This window comes from Eschscholzia californica, unplaced genomic scaffold, assembly GCF_041429995.1.
Source record: "Eschscholzia californica isolate CP2 unplaced genomic scaffold, dmEscCali1.0.p SCAF_4, whole genome shotgun sequence".
NCBI classification, from domain to species: domain Eukaryota; kingdom Viridiplantae; phylum Streptophyta; class Magnoliopsida; order Ranunculales; family Papaveraceae; genus Eschscholzia; species Eschscholzia californica.
In genome coordinates this window covers 19,953,872-19,973,710 of record NW_028238461.1, presented here as the reverse complement: position 1 = coordinate 19,973,710, position 19,839 = coordinate 19,953,872, and the positions used below count along the sequence as shown (strand labels likewise).

Here is a 19,839-nt window from a genome sequence, read left to right as displayed (position 1 = left end):
TCTCTCTGTCTACTATTTTTATTTGCTGCTATTAATCACAGACCATCCAAATTCTCATTCTAACATAATTTATCAAAGAAAAGTTACAAGTACAAGGCAAGATACAGATCATACTTCGAAAGTCTGAATTCAAAAACTCAAAGTTTCAGCAAGACAACCAGTTCTTATGAGTACTAATAAGAGCTGAAAGAAATCCAGCTGATGCTAACAGAAGTGGACTTGAATAAAACCCATTTCCATCTCGAATATCCGAAAACGCCATTAACCCATCAACAAAATCTTGAACAATTGAAAGTTTCTTCATTAACTTTTTCTCTCTCATCTTATGCATTTCCTTCATCTCCTCTAAATACCCATTTCCCCTCAACATAGCAATTTCAACACTAGATTTCAAACGATCCTCTGCCTCAGTAATCATTTTCAAATCCCTAATTTGCAAAGCAATACTACCAAAATACCCTATAAATTCTGCCCAAGCACTAATTTTTTGTAACCCAGATGAATATTTAGAATCAATTAAACCCGATTTAGCCAACCAAACAAATTGTTCAACAAAAAAGTAAATACCCTCACCTCCATAAGCTAAAATTGAGAGAATGTTTTCATGATTTGAATCAAAATCTGATTTTCTTAAAGCATTTAAGTCTTGAACGAATTTACCTAACCGAAAAGCTTTACGACTAACACCAACGCTTGATTCGAAGGTTTTCAAACGACGATTTAAAGGTAGGGTTCGGGGAAGAATTGAAGAAGCTAAGATAATTTTAGAAGCATACCTTGAGATTTTGAGGAGTTTGTCAACACAATCTCTCTTTGATAGATAAGATTCGAGATGGGTAAGAAAATCTCTTTCTTTCATTTTGTTGTTAGTATGTCTCACTATGATGGGTTTAGGGTTTTCTGGAATTGAAACAGAGGGAGCTTCCATCTAGCATGTAACTATTTTTACAGGAGTGGTAGAGAGAGAGAAAGAGGTTGAAAGATGTGCCCAAACTGTCAATTAAAAAAAAACCATGAACTGAATGGACACTTTTTTCGGCCGTCGACCTAATCGGAGAAGAGAGAGAGAGAATGGTAGGGAGAGAGAAGATGAGGTGGAGAGAGAGAAGTGAGGTGGAGAGAGAGAGAGAGCTGAGGTGGAGAAGCTATTTTGCTTTCCCCCTAAATAAAATTGTCAAACAAAATTGACCAATTTTTGACCAAGTCTTCACACCCCAGAAATTATTTAGCTTTCCCCAAAGCGCTGGCCATCATTTTTAATCAAAGTCATAATTTTTTAGGCAGTTTAGGCCAAATTCCCGTTTTTAATTCCTATTCTTCTTTTAGATAATACTAGGAGGTTCCATATCATTTTTTTGTATTGGGAAACAACTTGTCTCCCAAATTCCGCATACTACTAGGCTACTACCTAGGTGCGATCAAATTTTTAGGATGGAAATAATTAAGGCATCATGATTTGCAAATGAAACAAGTCTTTTAAAGGTGTGTGTGCAAAATTATATATATTTTTATTGGAAGTAAATATGTACTTTGGAGACTTCAGCAGTGACATTCTTAGAGTTTTTTAAAGGTGTGTGCAGAATTATACATATTGTTTGTTTGTCTTCAAACAAAAATCAAACCAATACTTAATTTTTTTTTTTGTTGAACTAACCAATACTTACTTGATGAGCAACTAGTTGAAAGATATATACATATGTAAAAATTGAGAGAAATTCCCATCTTCAAATAAAAAAGAGTTCATTCCTATTTGGCCCTCTACTTTGTGACCAGCTTCAAATATGACCCCCAAAATTCTATAAATTCAAATATGACCCCCTATTTTCATACAAATGTCATAACTACCCCTCTTATTAATGTATTTTCAAAATAAAATAAAATAAAATAAAAAACCTAAATTCCACCTCACTTCCCCCTCTACCACTCATCTCTCTCTCCAAATCACCTCTCTCACCAACTCACCTCTCTCACAAATTCACCTCTCTCTCTCTCTCACTCTCTCTCTCTCTCTCTCTCTCTCTCCAACTCATCACTCTCTTCTCCGATGAAAGTCGCCGGCCAAAAAATTTCCGCCCGGCGACATTCATACTTAAATTTTTTTTTTCACTCATATCCCTGTCTCTAAAAATTCCGGCGAAGGGAAACACCAACCCCCTTCGCCGGAATTTTTAGAGAGAGAGAGATGAGTGGTGGAGAGGGAAGTGAGGTGGCCTTTAGGTTTTTTTATTTTATTTTGAAAATACATTAATAGGAGGGGTAATAATGGCATTTGTGTGAAAATAGGGGGAATTTACAGAATTTTGGGGGCATATTTGAAGCTGGTCACAAAGTAGGGGCCCAAATAGGAATTAACTTAATAAAAAAATCTCCATATTTCTATTGGTGCCATGAAGTTTCCTTTACAAATTTCACTCATAATAAAAGAAAAAACATTGGGGTAGACAATAATTTAATTCATTCGAAGTGATAAACTATTCCGTCTCATATCGAAACAAAAGTCTAGTCTTGCTAACTCGAGCAAATGTTAGTTTAGACAATCAAAGTCAATTCATTAATAGTTCTCAAAGGGTGTCATTAATAGTTCTCAAAGGTTCGGAAATTGCTTTCGTATAAAAATTACAATACCGTGTGGATATGTGTGATAAAAATGGCATGTAAGGATAACATATCATTTATTTATTTTAACTAAAGCGTAAAAAGAAAAAAATTGATGCAGAGATATATATCTACAGGTTGGTTCATTTGCTGGGTCTCTCCGATTTCGCAATAATACGAAAGAAGCTTCCGAATATATTGAACCAACTGTACTGCGAAGTTAAACTTCACGTAATGGCCCCCAACTTTGTGACCAGTTTCCCGCCTGGCCCCCTACTTTACGAGAAATACCCATATGGACCAGTATTACCGTTAACTTTAACTTTCCGTCACTCTCTCTCCTCCATCTCTTTTTCTCTCTCTGCCATGTCACGCCACCTCATCTGTTAGGCCACCTCATCACCTTCTCCGGCAGAGGTCGCCGGCCGGCCAAATTTCCGGCCGGCGACCTTCAAACTAAAAAAAAATAAATTTTTTTTATCTCTCTCTCTCTAAGAACTCCGGCGAAGGAACCCTTCGCCGGAGTTCTTAGAGAGAGATAAAAAAAAATATATATATATATATATTTTTTTTTAGTTTGAAGGTCGCCGGCCGGAAATTTGGCCGGCCGACGACCTCTGCCGGAGAAGGTGATGAGGTGGCCTAACAGATGAGGTGGCGTGACATGACAGAGAGAGAAAAAGAGATGGAGGAGAGAGAGTGGCGGAAAGTTAAAGTTAACGATAGTAGGGGGCCATATGGGTATTTCTCGTAAAGTAGGGGGCCAGGCGGGAAGCTGGTCACAAAGTTGGGGGCCATTAGGGAAATAACCCTATTTATAATTTTTAGACAAATTTTTTATAACAATTATAAACTTACCTACTACCTTTTTTTTTGTTTAAAATCAAGCTTTTTTATGTTAAGATAAAAAATCAAGATTCCCTCCTTGTACTTTATGTCCTTCACACCATTAAAGAATACACTGTATCGACGAAAAAATGTTACAACTTTTTCGTTCATACATAATATTGGGTGAAATAATATAGTTTCTAGATTTAAGCAAAATGTAAATTTTGTCTAGAAAATGTTGGATATCCTAAAATGATAATACTACTAATAATAAAAATTAATAAACCTACAAAATAAACATTAAAATAAAAACAATTAAATTTTAATTAAAAATTAAAATTAATAAACCTACAAAAATACACCGTATCGACGAAAAAAATGTTAAAATTCTTTCATTCGTATAAAATATTAGGTAATATATATATATATATATATATATATATATATATATATATATATATATATATATATATATATATATTTAAGCAGAATTTCAATTTTGTTTGGAAGATACTGGATATCCTAAAATAATAATAATAATAATGAAAAATGAAAATTAATAAACCTACAAAATAGACATTAAAATAAAAACAATTAAGTTTTAGTAAAAATTTTTTAGTTTACTTACAAAATAGACATTAAAATAAAAATAATTAAGTTTGAATACAAAATTAATAAACCGACAAAATAGACATTAAAATACAACACAATTAAGTTTTAATAAAAACATAGTTTCTAAATTTAAGTAGAATTTAATTTTGTCTGAAAGATGTTAGATATCTTAAAATAATAATAATACTATTAATAATAAATAATAAACCTACAAAATAGACATGAAAATAAAAACAATGACATTAACATAAAAACAATTAAGTTTTAATAAGAAAATTAATAAACCTACAAAATAGACATTACAATAAAAATAATTAAGTTTTAATAAAAAAATTAATGAACTTACAAAATATCCATTAAAATAAAAATAATGAAGTACCTATTACCTTTCTTTGTTTAAAATCAAGCGTCCCTCCTTTTACTTTATTTAAATCCCCATGTAAGCCATTGAAGAATATACCGTATCAACAAAAAAATGTTAAAACTCTTTCGATCGTATAAAATATTGGGTGCAATAATATAATTTCTTAATTTAAGCAAAATTTGAATTTTGTCTAAAAGATGTTGGATATCTTAAAATAATAATAATAATAAAAATAATAATGAAAATGAAAATTAATAAGCCTACAAAATAAACATTAAAATAAAAACAATTAAGTTTTAATAAAAAAAATTAATAAACCTACAAAATAGATACTAAAATAGAAACAATTATGTACATACTACCTTACCTTGTTTACAATCAAGCTCCCATTTTACAATATTCAAATCCTTTGTTTAAAATTAAGATTCCTCTCTTTTACATTATTCAAATCACCGTTATGCCATTGAAGAATAAACGGTATGGACAAAAAAAGTTTTCAAACTCTTTCTGTCGTATAAAATATTGGGTCAAATAATATAGTTTCAAGATTTAAATAGATTTGAATTTTTTCTGGAAGATATTGGATATCCAAAATTAATAATAATAATAAAAATTAATAAACTTACAAAATAGACATTAAAATAAAAACAATTAAGTTTTAATAAAAAAGTTTATAAACCGACAAAATAGACACTAAAATAAAAACAATTATGTTTTAATAAAAAAGTTAATGAATCTACAAAATAGATATTACAATAAAAACAATTACGTTTTAATAATTTTTTTTAATAAACCTACTAATTAATAAACATTAAAAAAAATTAAGTATATTTTTTGTTGAAATTAAAACAATTAAGTACCCACTATCTTTTTTGGGTTTAAAATCAAGTTTCCCTCCTTGTACTTTATTTAAATCCCCTTCTACGCCATTGTAGAATACACCGTATCGACGAAAAAAATGTTAAAACTCTTTCGTTCGTAAATAATATAGTTTTTAGATTTAAGCAGAATTTGAATTTTGTCTCGAAGATGTTGGATATCCTAAAATAATAATAATAATAATAATAATAATAATAATAATAATAATAATAATAATAATTCATATAAAAGTAGGGAGGTGAAGCATAGTCTACAATATGATTTGAAGTCTGAATGCTCTTTTCAAGTCCTAATTTTGAAAATATTTCATATAACCATAGATAGTTAGCAATAAGGGAGGCCGGAACATACACTCCCATAAGTCCTAGTTCTAAAAAAACATTCATATAGTTATAGGTTACATGTTGAATCAACATGTAGGTAGTGTTCGCATTTTATTGAGTCGCCGCAAATCTCATTTTGCAATATGAATTGACTCAAATTTGATTTCGAAATGTTTATTTAATATAACTTGAGGGTTGAGAGCCTGATTTTTCTCTAATTCAGTAGGACAATCATTCCGAGTCACAATCATCAACTATAAAAACAGACATCACCTTAAAGATTTACCAAGTAAGTACATAAACTGAATAAACAATTATGTGAATCTTTTGGCCAAATAAATAGGTTTAATACTCACATGTCCAAATTACTAGGAAGGGGTGGCTTAGAAGCCGGTCACAAATATTAAACTATGTAAAAGCATAGCAAACCTGCATTTTTTTCTTCTCAAGTTTATAGTTTATACATGACTTAAATTATGGATTTTTTTACTGAAAAATAAATGTAGGGGAAGATGTAACTGGGGAACTTCAATAATCAAAACTCTAACCGAGTTGTAATTCTATGAACTTCAAAGAAGTAATGAGAAAAAAAAAGGAAAGGATATATGCGATCGAAAGAACCTAGTGACGAATTTTTTTCACTGTTTTAGCATCCTTTAACTTGTTAGTCAATGGTGTAATTTCCTTCTTTTGTTGCTTCTTGAGATATTTCAGAGAAGAATATTTTATAATCGTACTTTAGAAGTATAAAAGCATGATCTATAGTATTGTATTCCAGCTTGTAGTTACTGACAACCACCTCTTCTCATGTGTATCAACAGAATGAACAAAAATACAAAGACTGGTATTAGCAACAAATTACTTTTTCTTTCTAGTTTGTCCGACAGAAAAGTAGTAAGAGGACTATACCTTGTCATTTAACATTGTATCACAATATGTAGTTTGGCAATGTGGCCAGGTGAGATAGAAGAAAGTCCTGGGTCAAAACCAAGTAACCAAATTTCAACTCATTCTCTATTCTATTCAAGTATTTGATCGTTGTAAGCCTATGAGGAAAGTTGTTTGAAACATTAAAATTCTGAATATTATGTAACACGATTATTATAGGAGTTTCAAGAAAAAAATATGGGAAAAAAAGAATCTCGTTCGGAGAACTCCATGTTTACCACCTTTTCCTGGTCTATATGTTACTTCCTCTAGCATTCTTTGTCTCAAGTTGTTTGAAACATAGTTTTTTCCTGTATCGTTGTACCTAAAAACATACAAGAAGAACCGAGAACAAAATAAGATAGAAATATTTAAATAATAACTCGTTTGTACACATCATTACAAAAGAAATATTTATCTTACAAGAATATCGACATTTTTCTCATCTTCAACATATAATAACCGACTTTCATAACTCAACTCCATCCAAGACACCTAAATAATCGTCATAAATGTGACTTTTTTTTTTCAAACTTAGTTTCTGATCAAATGAAAGTAAACAAGTTATCGACATTTTGGTCATCATCAACATACAATGACCGACTTTCATAACTCAGATTCCATCGAAGACACCTAAGCGTATTCGATTTCTTCTAATGACAACATAATAACATGTAAACGGATAACATAATACATATATATATATATATATATATATATATATATATATATATATATATATATATATATATATATATATATATACCTCCATTAAATAACATGTAAACGGCTAAAACTCTGACATGTTATACAAAGGATGTAGAACCTCCACCTCCTAATCTTCAAAAGATAAAGATTTTCGTGTCGTGATCCTTGAAGATGTGAGACTTAATGACTTATAATCTTACAGTGGGGAATTCTTTAGATCCACCTCGTGATTCATATACAGTTTGTGACGACTTATCCGGCTCTGGAACCTTCAAATGAGGTACAACATATTGTTAAATTGATAAAACAGTTTGTGACGAGTTATCTGGGTCTCAAACCTTCAAATGAAGTACAAAATACTGTTACATTGACTGGTTGACAAACCAGGCAAACTAAGAGCCTACAAAAATTAGAAATGGAAACTCATTAAACATAGAAAGAAAAAAGTTGCAGCCTTACTACTGCTCTTTGTGAACATAATAGTTGTGGGTTTCTTCATTTAGTTTTATGGTTTCTTCGCATATAAATAAACACGTAGTACTCGGTATTGTGATAAAAATTTCGGAGATACCTGTTGAGTCACTTGTATGAGAAGTTCATCAAGTTGTGGAGTTGAAGAAACATAAAAATCAACTCTAAAGACTGCACATTCTATGTCCAAATATGCAACAACTCTAGATGCTAAAATTTTCCCGTCAAGTTGTTGGGTTTTCTCCTAGTGGGGAAACCTAGTTGGGTTTGGTTTAGGAAACAAACCTGGGCCCAAGTCGAGCTTCTTTGGGTCGGTTACTTAGGTCAGTGGAATTAGGGTTAAGGGCAAGTCTATAAATACTTCCTTAATCTTAATTAGAAGTAAGCATCATAATTAGAAAGACACAAGAGAAGAAGGGATAAAGAGGTTTGTCGAGAAGAGCGGCGGCCGAGTATTTTCAGCACGCACAGTCTTCGTTGTTCGGAAAATCCGATGGTGAGATCTTTTCCTATTAAGCTGAAATTTTGCAGAGGTATTCCTGACTTGTTCATCTAGTATTTGTACGGTGTGATTGAGATTGGGTGGTCAAAATCCTAGTGATTTTAGGATCGTTTTGGACTCCAAATTTCTGGGATGTTTTGTTCTTTCTTGTGAGGGTTTCTCCGTGTTTCTTCGTGTTTGAGATTGATTCCTTTTGGATTCCGAGTCTTGGGTGGACTTAGTTTGTAACTACTTTGCTTATTATAGTTGATTTCGTTGGACTACTAGTCCCGTGGTTTTTACTTCTCATATTGAGGAGGTTTTCCACGTTAAAAATCGTTGTCTTATTTACTTTCAGTTCTTTGTTTATTGCTCCCACTACTCTTCCATATTATCCTCGTAACTAACACAAAGGGAGGAAACTTTATTTCCGCTGCGTCGACTCGACCCTTTTCCCAACAATTGGAATCAGAGCTCCAGATTAGAGAGTTCTTTGGAAAGTGATAATTTGGCTATTGGTTTGTTCGTGATAATGATAAAAAATATGGGTAGAATGATAAGTTTGAATGGTGTTAATTGTCATCTATGGAAGGGTAAGGTGGAAGACTTGCTCTTTAGGAAGGAACTTTACGTTCCGGTGTTTCAGGAGAAGAAACCTGATGATCAGTTGAAATTGTTACATCGCCACGTTTGTGGTTTGATGAGGCAAGGGGTGGATGATAATGTGTTGCATCATATAAAGAATGAGTCGAATGCTCGTTCTTTGTATTGAAGCTGGAGCAGTTGTTTCCTCTGAAGATAGGAAATAATAAGATGTATATGAAGGAAAAATTGCTCGAGTTTAGATATCGAGAGGGAACTCCATGACTGATCACTTGAATGTGTTCTAGGGGTTACTCAATAAACTATCTGACATGGGAATAAACGTTGATGAGGAGATTCACGGTTTATAGCTTCTTGGCACGTTACCAGATTCTTGGGAGGTGTTCAGGATGTCTCTTTGTAACTCTACTTCTGAAGGAGTTATCTCAATGGACTTGGTGATGAACAATGTCTTGAATGAAGAAACCAGGAGGCAGTCAGATCCTATTTCTTCGCATTCAGATGTGCTGGTTACTGAGTCACGGGGGAGAAGTTCACATAGAGAATCGAAGAAGAACAGAAGCAGGAGCAAACCTAATAAATTTCCGAGTGTGGAGTGCCATTACTGTCATAAAAAGCGCACTTAAAGAAGAATTGCTGGTTGTTGCAGAAAGAGAGTAAACAAGGAAAGAAGCAAGAAGACAGTGAAGAGAGAGTGATTGTTACTAAAGATGAATTTCTTATTCTTTGTGAGAGTGATGTCATTAATGTTGCTTCAAAGGAAGGGATAGCGGGGCTGGTTGTTCAGGACTGCCAAGGAAAAGTGAAGCAGGCTGTTTCCGGGGTTGTCAAGGGGACAACAGGGATGGCTGTTTTTCTCACCTAGTCGGAGGGGGAGTTTGTTGGGTTTCCTCTTAGTGGGGAAACCTAGTTGGGTTTGGTTTAAGAAACAAACCCGGACTCAAGTCGAGCTTCTTTGGGTCGGTCACTTAGGTCGGTGGAATTAGGGTTAAGGGTAAGTCTATGAATACTTCCTTAATCTTAATTAGAAGTAAGTATCACAATTAGAAATGCACAAGAGAATAAGAGAGAAAGAAGTTTGCCGAGAAGAGCGGTGGCCGAGTATTTCAGGACACACAATCTTCGTTGCTCGGAAAATCCGACGGTGAGATCTTCTCTGATTGAGCTGAAATTTTGCAGAGGTTTCCTGACTTGTTCATCTAGTATTTGTACAGTGTGATTGTGATTTGGTGGCCGGAATCCTAGTTAATTTAGGGTCGTTTTGGACTGCAAATTTCTGGGTTGCTTAGTTCTTTCTTGTGAGGGTTTCTCCGTGTTTCTTCGTGTTGGAGATTGATTCCTTTTGGAGTTTGACTCTCGGGTGAACGTAGTCTGTAGCTACTTTTCTTATTATATTTGATTGGGTTGGACTACTAGTCCCATGGTTTTTACTTCTCATATTGAGGAGGTTTTCCACGTCAAAAATCGTTGTCTTATTTACTTTCAGTTTCTTTGTTTATTGCTCCCACTATTCTTCTATATTATCCTCGTAACTAACATAAAGGAGGAAACTTATATTTTCGCTGCGTCGACTCGTCCCATTTTTTCCAACACAAGTTGTGGAGTTGCAGAAACATAGAAATCAACTTCAAAGACTCCACAAATCATGTTCAAACATCCAACAACTTTAGATGCTAAATTTTTTCCATTCTTTACAACCCATTCTGTTGAACCTATCTGCAACAACAACATCGTCAAATTTAGCAGTAAACAACACAAACCAACACACAGGCGAACATATATATATATATATATATATATATATATATATATATATATATATATATATTATATAACGCAATGGCCTTTTTTGAGAAGGACCGTAGGATTTATCTCTAGATATTCATGATCGTCCGATTTATTTCTAATCTAATGGCTGATTTTAAATTTTAGAAAAATAACCACCCACCCACTATTATCTCCCTCCCACGTTTTTTTGAGAACTCTCCCTTAAACATCCTATAATCTCTCCACATGTTCAGAAAATTAGTTACAAACCACCCACTAAATTCTCTTCCTTCCCACTTCCTACTTATTTTCACATGATTATCTCTCCACAAATTATGCCGTGGCGGAGGCACGGGCTATACCCTAGTATATATATATATATATATATATATATATATATATATATATATATATAAAGAGAGAGAGAGAGAGAAAGAAAAAGGGTGTGAGAGAGTGAGAGAGATCTCCATGCCATACTCGTCAGCGTCCCAATTGGGTAAGACAATGGTTAGTTGAGGCCTCCATCCACTCTTTTGCAACTTGCTGAGCCTCATAGCTACCAAAATTATCCATAGAATTCAAGTGGACTATTTCTATTTAGAAATCATTTGAACAAGTAAATATTTTTGAAATCCATTGATATATCTATATAAAACTACATCCAAGAAAGCTGCAGTTCCACTATTAGGATCAACCAGGGGCGGAGCTAGGAATTTGTTCTAGGCAGGGTTGACTTAAAATAAAATCTGCGTACTAATTTGTATGTTGAAGGTATCAGTGCTTGTAAAGGATAAACACTTTTGTTTATTCAATTAAAATTGCTTCATAGGTTTAATCATTTTATGATAATTTTTTGTTTCTACTAACAGACATGTCTAGGAGTTCACAAGCGAAAAAAAATTAATAACATTTGAGGTAAAACAAAAAATAAGACATAAACTATTTTCTCTAACCAAATTAATCAACGAAATGTGGTAAACATTCTAAGCTAGTTATTTACAAAGAAAAAATGTACCGTCAAACGAGACTCCCTTTTGCTACAACGACTGAGAGAAAGAGAGAAGTGAAAAAAGACTAAGAGGGAGAGAGAAGCATGAAAAGAGGGAAGTGGAGAAGGACGAAGATGAAGTATATGAGGGAGGAAAAAATGTAAGAATAACAAAACAATTAAAATACAACAATATAGGAGAAAAAAATTAATGGGGGTGAAAAAAGAAGTCTGGACAAAATTAAGTGCCAAAACGGTAGTTGATTACGAATTACGGCTAAAATCCTGACCTCTTTATAAGTTGGGGGACCAAACAACAAACATCCTTTCAAAAGGCAGTTCAAAAAGAGTAAAAAAACATGCTTTGGGTGAGATTCGAACCCATGCACTAAGATGTGGGAGCCATGGCCTTTACCATCTGGTCCAGTTTACTCAAGTGTTAGGTTTTAGGTGCGGAACCATTTAGACTTGATCCAGGCTATAGCCTAGGTTATTCTACACATAGCTCCGCCCCTCCGATCAACAACACCTAATGCCCATGCATACCCAGAATCCCAAATCCAAAAATGAAATTTAAGAAGAATACCCAACTTACACTTTGAGTATAAGGAGCCAACCGATCTTTGAGTATAAGGAGCCAACCGATCTTTCCGACCCTGCTGGTTATATGGGTATTGCCACTTATCTCTTTATAAATTTGAGAGTAATTTGAAGATCTGGTTTCATACAAAGTGTGTGTTCATCTTGTAACAAACTCTTCTTTAATACAATCTGCTCAGGTAATTTAATTCACTCAATGGGTATAAGAAGCCCTCCTACAAACCTGAAAACAAAATCAGAATTAGATGATTTTATAAACATCAAACCCCAAATTTCATCTATCAATTTTTTAGTAAGCATGAAAGAGAAGAAAAGAAGCATCTATCAATTAGGTGATTCTATAAACATCAAACCTCAAATTTCATCTATCAATTTTGAGGGAATTGTTAGTAAAAGAAGCCATTTCTTCTTTCAATTGAAGCAAGTTATCGTACTTTTGAATAACTCAAAAAGCAAAAACCATAAACCATAAAAAGTATGAAGATTTTCTCTTAAACAAAACAAAATCTAAATAATGGAGCTTAAAATATTGAAAACTCATACTCTGGAAGTTTGATTGTTGCCTTCTTTTTTATTATCAGATAAGAGTGCTTGCTTGCTTTGATTAGATTTGATTCTTCAGATAATTTTCTCGTGGAGCTCTAATGTGAATTTCCTGATCTCGGGTTTTATTTATTTCTGTCTAGGTTTGGAAGATGATTGAAGATGGACACGTTAGGGTTTCCTGAAAGAGCAAGAGGAGATGAAGCATGTAACGCTCGAAGGGAGTGCGAAGGGTGTCAACATTCAAGAAGGAAATAACGCGCGAGCGTTAACCCGGACATATTATGAAGGTATATCATATCTGGCTGCCCAAATTAAAGGTTTTATTTACTTTATTGAATCGAGTGGGAGCTCAAATTTTGGTTTTTAAAGGTAGGAAACAAATCTGAAGGCTAAGATTTGAGAAAAAACATAACGAACGATCGGATTTGTCTTTCGATTTGTCCTAGTCAACACAAAACATTCCGTTTTGTTATATAGATTCGTGTTATATACGGTAACATTTGTGTTATATATAAGAAATCATTCCTAAACTTATTTAAGTAAATCATGGCCTAAAAAATTATTCCGAAATTTTTTTTTCAAAAAATCATTCATAAATTTATTTAAGTTAATCGTTTATATTAGGAAATAACTATTAAGAAAATAATTTTACTTTATTAATTAGGAACAAAAATGAGAAGATCTTTTTTTGTTATTAATAATTTTTTATGTTAGGGTAACCAGGAGCCCATTCGGTCTGTGACTGAAGGAGCCTGATCGGGCTGGTGAGCACTAACGGGACACTGGTGATGATCCAATGGTCATCAGTTGACTAACGACAATAGGTTAGGAAAGTACCAAAAGCCCTCAGGTCAACCCGCGTCAAGTCAACGTGGAGGTCGAATCTGAAGGAGGTTTGCCACTCATGTCCAAAACTGAGGGGTTGGTACGATTGTCCTAGATGCCTTAAGCCCTGCCCTGCCTCAAGTACAACCAGGTCTACCCTGGGATTTATGCGAAAACTAGGGGGTCCACGTTAGTAGGACCGATACCCTAATCCCGAATCATGGGGAAGTAGAAGCGTGCCTAACGCTTACCGACTTAATCCTGAACCTAATCAAACATCCCAGTCGGCGAGGATCTTAAGCATTTGACTAACATAGACTTTCACAGGAAATCCTTATATCTCCAGACTCCGAAATAGTAGTTTCAATCGAACATGGTGGATCTCAACCGCCTCAATCACACCGCCTACAAGCAGTCTGCCAAAGCAACCTATAAAAGGTCATCAACTCGCCTTGAAGAAGGTACAAACTCTATCGTTCACTCAATACTCTATTCTTTTTATTACAAGGGCGGAAAATGGGCGACCTGATAAGCCCGAAAATGTTAAGCGGGCTAAAGATATGTTAGCCCGTTTCAACCGAAAATGAAAGAAAACTGCATGTGGACGTCCGAGCCCGACCAATTCTCGTCCCTAGCTAGGTCAGAGGTTCTAATAAAACATATTTGTTTTTGTACTTTCACTATAGTCTATATATAATAACGCCTCAACTTAGTTACGCTTTGGGCACCTCAAATGCTTCGCTAGCTAGGCATTGGCTTCTGCCTTAAGTACAAATAATCTTTACTCCAACAAGGTTACTAAAAACAATCCAAACCTTTACTTTTAGTGGTTTCAACTCCGTTTCGGAGTGAAAGTCCGTCTTGATTAGAATTAAAAATATTAATGAAATAATATAATAAGATGATTTTTTTCAAAAATGTTATCCTCCATTATTAGAGAATGAAGAGGAGAGAGTGGATGGGGAAAGAATACGTGAATAGATCCGTAGAGGATGAAGAGAGGGAGAAAGATGACATGGGATGAAGACGAGAGAGGTTTTTCATAGAAAGAAAAGGGTGAAAACCATTAAAAGTTAGATTCTTTTTTAGCCCTCAAATTTACTATATGTATGATTTTTTTTCCTCGATTTCATATTTTTTTTTCTCTAAGGGAGGGGATTGGCTTTCACATACTAGGTATATAACATTTGCGTTTCAAGCAGCCAATGCTTTAGAGCAAGATCTTGTTAAAAGTGTACTTTAGAACATACCTTGAGTTTATGTAACAACCCTAAGTAATATAGGGGGTGTCTATAGCAAGATGGCACTTATATCCCCACGGTAGGCAGATTTCAATTTTAGGGTCCACTTTCACTAAAGTAAAAGTTAGGATTCCCTATAGCAATAGACCCACCAAATTAATAACCCAGCAACTCATCTCTTTCCCTCTTACTTGGTTAAAACCGTGAGATTGTGAGAAGCTCTAAAGTGAGGGTTTTGTTTAGTGGGAAATTGAAGGTGTAGTGAGAGAAAGTGAAGACTAAGAGGGAAACAACAAAGGGGTTTTGCTAGGGATTTGGTTTCTTCTTCTTTGTGCTCCATTATCAAGTAGGTTTCTTCTTCCCTAGGGTTTACATAGCCCTCTTTAATTTTTAACCTAGTTTTGGATAGTAGGACTATAATAGCTTTGAACCATTGTTGTTTACTAGGTTATCATCAACTTAGAACCAATTAGTAATACAATAGATATCCATTATGATTAGAGACTATTTACAACAACAATATAGTAACCCTAGACGATTATAGTTATATTAATGGGGTATGTATATACCAGGACAGCAACCTAGACTATTAGGATTATATAAACATAGTAGAAAATACATCCGGGCAGCAGCCTAGACGCTACTGATTATTCGTGTTTATGTTATTGTTATTGATAATTGATTGTATGAGATTATTTGTGTGATATTGGAGCATGAGTGCTACCAATAGTTCTGTGTGATATATTGCTTTAGGTTGTTAACCTAGAAAGCATAGGCTAGTCGGAACCAAGACTGGTTGGCTCGACATGTGAGTCGATTGCAAACATTAGTTATTTATGTGCTATTAGATAACTTGGTGGACCATGATCTTGAGTTCCGTTAATGGAATGAACTAAGACTGGTTGGCTCGACATGTGGATCGATTGCAAACACGGGTTTGTCAATGTGATATTGGACAACCCAGTGGACCAGGGGTTTGAGTTCAAATATGGATTGACGATTGTAATCCATAAGTAATCGGTGGTTGGCTCGCTTCCTGCTCATATGTGCTCGTGTTGCACGGATCCCCTTTTTGGGAGGTATCCATAGTTTATGAAGAGGTCTAAGTCGATGCAAACACAAGATCATTCTTGTGGACCACATACTTCTAGTTTGAGAAGTAATTACCAACTAGAGGTTGGCTCGCCTCCTGCTCATATGTAAAGTGCTCGTGTTGCACTGTGCTCGTGTTGCACGGATCCCCTTTTTGGGTGGTATCCTTTGTCTATTGAGAGGTTTAAGACGATGCAAACACGAATGGTAAGTGACGCTATCTCGTGGACCTCAAAATTGGTTATGCCCCTCCAAAAGGGAAGTTGTATTGTATGAATCTCTTCAACCGTGTAATAAGTTGACTTCAATTGTGTTGGTACGAAAGGTGTAACACAATGGACTGTTATTATTGATCTGTTGTTCGATACTTGGTTTTGTGTTGAATTGGTCTATTTAGACCTTAGGTAATTAGAAATCTGCTAGCTGGGTTCTGACCCAGCCTACTATTTTTCAGGTGATAGAGATCGGGGAGCGCCACCAGTTTGATCTCAGTTCGTCAGCTCGGAGTTTCTTTCTTAGTGTTCGCTTTCGAGATTAGGTAGTTATTTAGATTTTCGCCTCCTAGACAGTTATTTATTTCATTCGATATTGTCCGACCTACGTGTCGATGATTTAGTAACATTGTTTGAGTTAAGAAAGTTTAATGGATTTCTTTTAGATGATTTATTGATTCTTATGAGCTTCACATTTGATATTATTTGTCTCTTTTGATGGGTATATCAACTATGTTTACTGTTCTGCGGAGAAATGCTTTGAGTTTAAGTTTTCATGGCGGCCGACGTGGAAATCTAGGCTTGGGGCGTTACAGTTTATACTGTAAAATGGGATTTTATACATCACAAAATTACTTAATCTTTATCAAATGAGTAATGATAGGGAACAAGAAAAACTAGACAGACTCTTAATAAAAATCTTATGTGGTTTGTTGTGATTTGTTATTCAATGGATCAAAATCATCGAAGCACGAATCACAACACCTAAAATTTATGTCCTGCACTTGCTTAGTTTCTCTTGTTCCCTATTATTATTACTTTTTATCAAAATCACTCAAGACCTTAAGTCAATGTACCTTGACCTCACTGAACGGAGACAACATTTCATTTATATATGAACAATCGAAACGTCATCATCTGACAATAACAAAATTTCGCTTTAAAATTACAGTTGTTTACCCCTCAAAATTTCTCCCTTTAAAACTACAATTTCTTCATAAGCCTCTAGAATTACATTTGTTTCTCTCTCAAAATCCAACTAAAATGACCTAATAGTCTTATGCAGCAGCCGATACCCTACCACCACGTCCTGATACGCCCGCCTTGGGAACATTGTTTGGAAAATATTGTCTAGATGAGGCAAATATATCGCTAGTAAAAGCTTCGTCCTCTTTTATTTCATCAATCAAAATTTGTCTGCATCGACAATCATCACTACAAAAACCTTGATCGCCCCTACATTAATTAAATACTTTAATCCTTAATTAGTTTATATCATCAATTATATATAGAAAATGAAATACCTATTTTAGTTAATATTTTCAAAATCTATTAAAAAAAACTATTCAATAAATCTATCAAACGGCAAAAAACGAAAAAAAATAAAAAAGTAAATAATTCAGTAGGTGGGTCCATAGGCACCCCCAAATTACTCTTGGCCCACTTCCATCTTCACGCGGTAGTCCAAGGCCCATGGACTGAGGCTAGTCCAAGGGTTGCTCAGTCTGAGGCCCATGGAGAGTGCAAAAAGAGGGATGGGTGAAGAGGAAAAGGATTGTCTATGCACAATATACTAATACTAATCTAAAAAAAGAGAGAAAGAAAACAATCTAAGAGTAATTAGTAATTACCTGTACATGAAAACATCCATTTGGGGAGTTAGTTTTTTTCTGCAAAGACAACATGTCTTTAAAAACTTAGAATCTTCATGAGGAAAAGAAGTTGATGATGAGATTTGACTTCTTCTAGTTGTGGATGATCCAATTATTACAAAAATGGGTTTGAATATGACATTTGATTTTATGTTTGACTCAAGAGAAGAGTCATCTATGAGTATTCCAAGTCCAATTGGGTTTGAATCATTATTTGATGATTCTAAGGTTGTTGTAGTTGTGGGTGTTTCATGGTTGATGCTCTCATCAATATCTAAGAAGAAAGTATTTCTTGTTCTCTCAAGCATTTTGATTTTTAGAGAGAGAGAGAGAGAGAGAGAGAGAGAGAGAGTGAGTTGAGGGGAGAGATGAGTTTAGATGATTATAAAGAGAGGGAAGATGAGGGGATGGTGAGTAATGAAGGAGTGGGTTGGTATTTAAAGGGTTTTTTGCATCCACACATGAAGTATAATCCACATAAATTCCATCACTTGGTTCCTATTATATTCTTTATTCTTTTTTTTTCTCTGGAAATAGTTGTTCCTCTCTTTGAGTCTTTGGGCTTGGATTGATCCAACATTCCGTCTTTGTGCAGATAAATAATGTTATCACTTTTTGCACCCCTTATATGTGGGAGTCCCATCAACAGTTTTGACAATAGAAAAAGGGATAATTCTAATTTCGACCCCAATTTGGGATCAATTAGAAAATTTGGTCTATACATTTATCCATCATTCTCTTATGGCCCCTCATACTATATTTCTGTCAGTCAAAGTTAACGGTCAATTATTTTTTGTTTTCTACTCATAGGAGAGAAGTGATTTTCTCTTTATCATATCTCTCTATCTTACTCGTGAGAGGGTCGCAGGCAGACAACCGGTGCCCATTGCCGATGACCTTCAACATATATTTTTTTTAAATCTCTTTTTCTTTTTCTTGCCACCATCACAATTACCATCAGCACCACCATATCTCTCTATGCTCTCTTTATCTTTCTCACAAATTTCATTAAGCAGGTTTTCGTTCAAATGATTATATTCGCAAAAATCTATTTTTTTTTGTTGAAAATATTCGCATAAATGTGTTCGAATAGGTTTTGTTTGGATCTGTTCAAGAAACCCTATATGGCATTTCATAGATAAAAACCCCATTACAGCTTTAGAAGATGATGGTGGTGGTTATGGGACACAAGAAGAAGTAAAGATTCTTAAAGAGTAGTTTGATCAAGATTATTGACAAGTGGATCACCGACTGATCTTATGTCGTCGACCATTTTCCGTTGCAGAAGAACGGAGAAAGGGACATGAGAAAATACTCAAGAAGTAAATGGAGAATGAAAACTATGACGGTTAAGTTTGACTAACGGAATTATGATTTTAAATACCAAATTAAAATATTTGACAAATATAAGGGTCAATATTTTCAATTAATCACAAATTGAGGGCTAAAATTAGGATCGACAGTCCAGAATTAGACGTCCAATCTCATAACAGATAACATAAACTTCCTTCACATTCTTGATTTAAACTGATTATCTTACTGTTAAACCTCTTATAGTTTTTTGTGTGAAGTGGCATTCATCTATAATATTAGTTGGTAACTTTACTCAAATTTATTCAAAAAAATAATCTTACTAAATAGTAAAAAATAAATGATATCCTCATTTTGTTACAGCTGATTGCAATCAATGAATGATCACAATGCAAATCGTAGAATATGCTGTTTCTCAGCCAGGAATATCTTGGAACCAGTAGGATAACCATCCCTTGAAAAATCACATTTCAGACAAAGGAAAGAGATGAGTTACAAAAAGATTGAAGAATGTGTGTGAATCATATTAATATTTCACAATAGAGATCTAATAGATTGAACCAGTAAAGGAAAGAAATGAGTTAGAAAAAGGATTACTGAAAATGTTTTACTCAGATATTCTTCCTACAATATATTAGTGGAGAATGTCGTTTAACAAAAAAAATTGGTAGTAGTTGATGTACAATTAATTCAAATTACGACTTTCAGTATATTTTATATGGTGCTTTCTAATAATTTTAAATTTGTAACGCTATTCAACAAATAAATTTATTTTTCAGCATATCAATCATTTTACAACAAACAAAATTCCCAT

The 19,839-nt window shown here is 34.2% G+C and overlaps 1 long non-coding RNA gene and 1 pseudogene across 1 annotated transcript; one reads left to right on the top strand and one right to left on the bottom strand.

The window, feature by feature from the left end:
• Window positions 1-110: 110 nt before the first annotated feature.
• LOC147543508 (peroxisomal membrane protein 11A pseudogene) lies at window positions 111-932 on the bottom strand (annotated as a pseudogene).
• A 14,023-nt stretch (window positions 933-14,955) lies between these two features.
• LOC147543507 (uncharacterized) lies at window positions 14,956-16,545 on the top strand. The gene is made up of 2 exons (XR_015223486.1): window positions 14,956-15,104; window positions 16,305-16,545. It is a non-coding gene; the product is annotated as an uncharacterized LOC147543507 (long non-coding RNA).
• The last annotated feature ends 3,294 nt before the right edge of the window (window positions 16,546-19,839 follow it).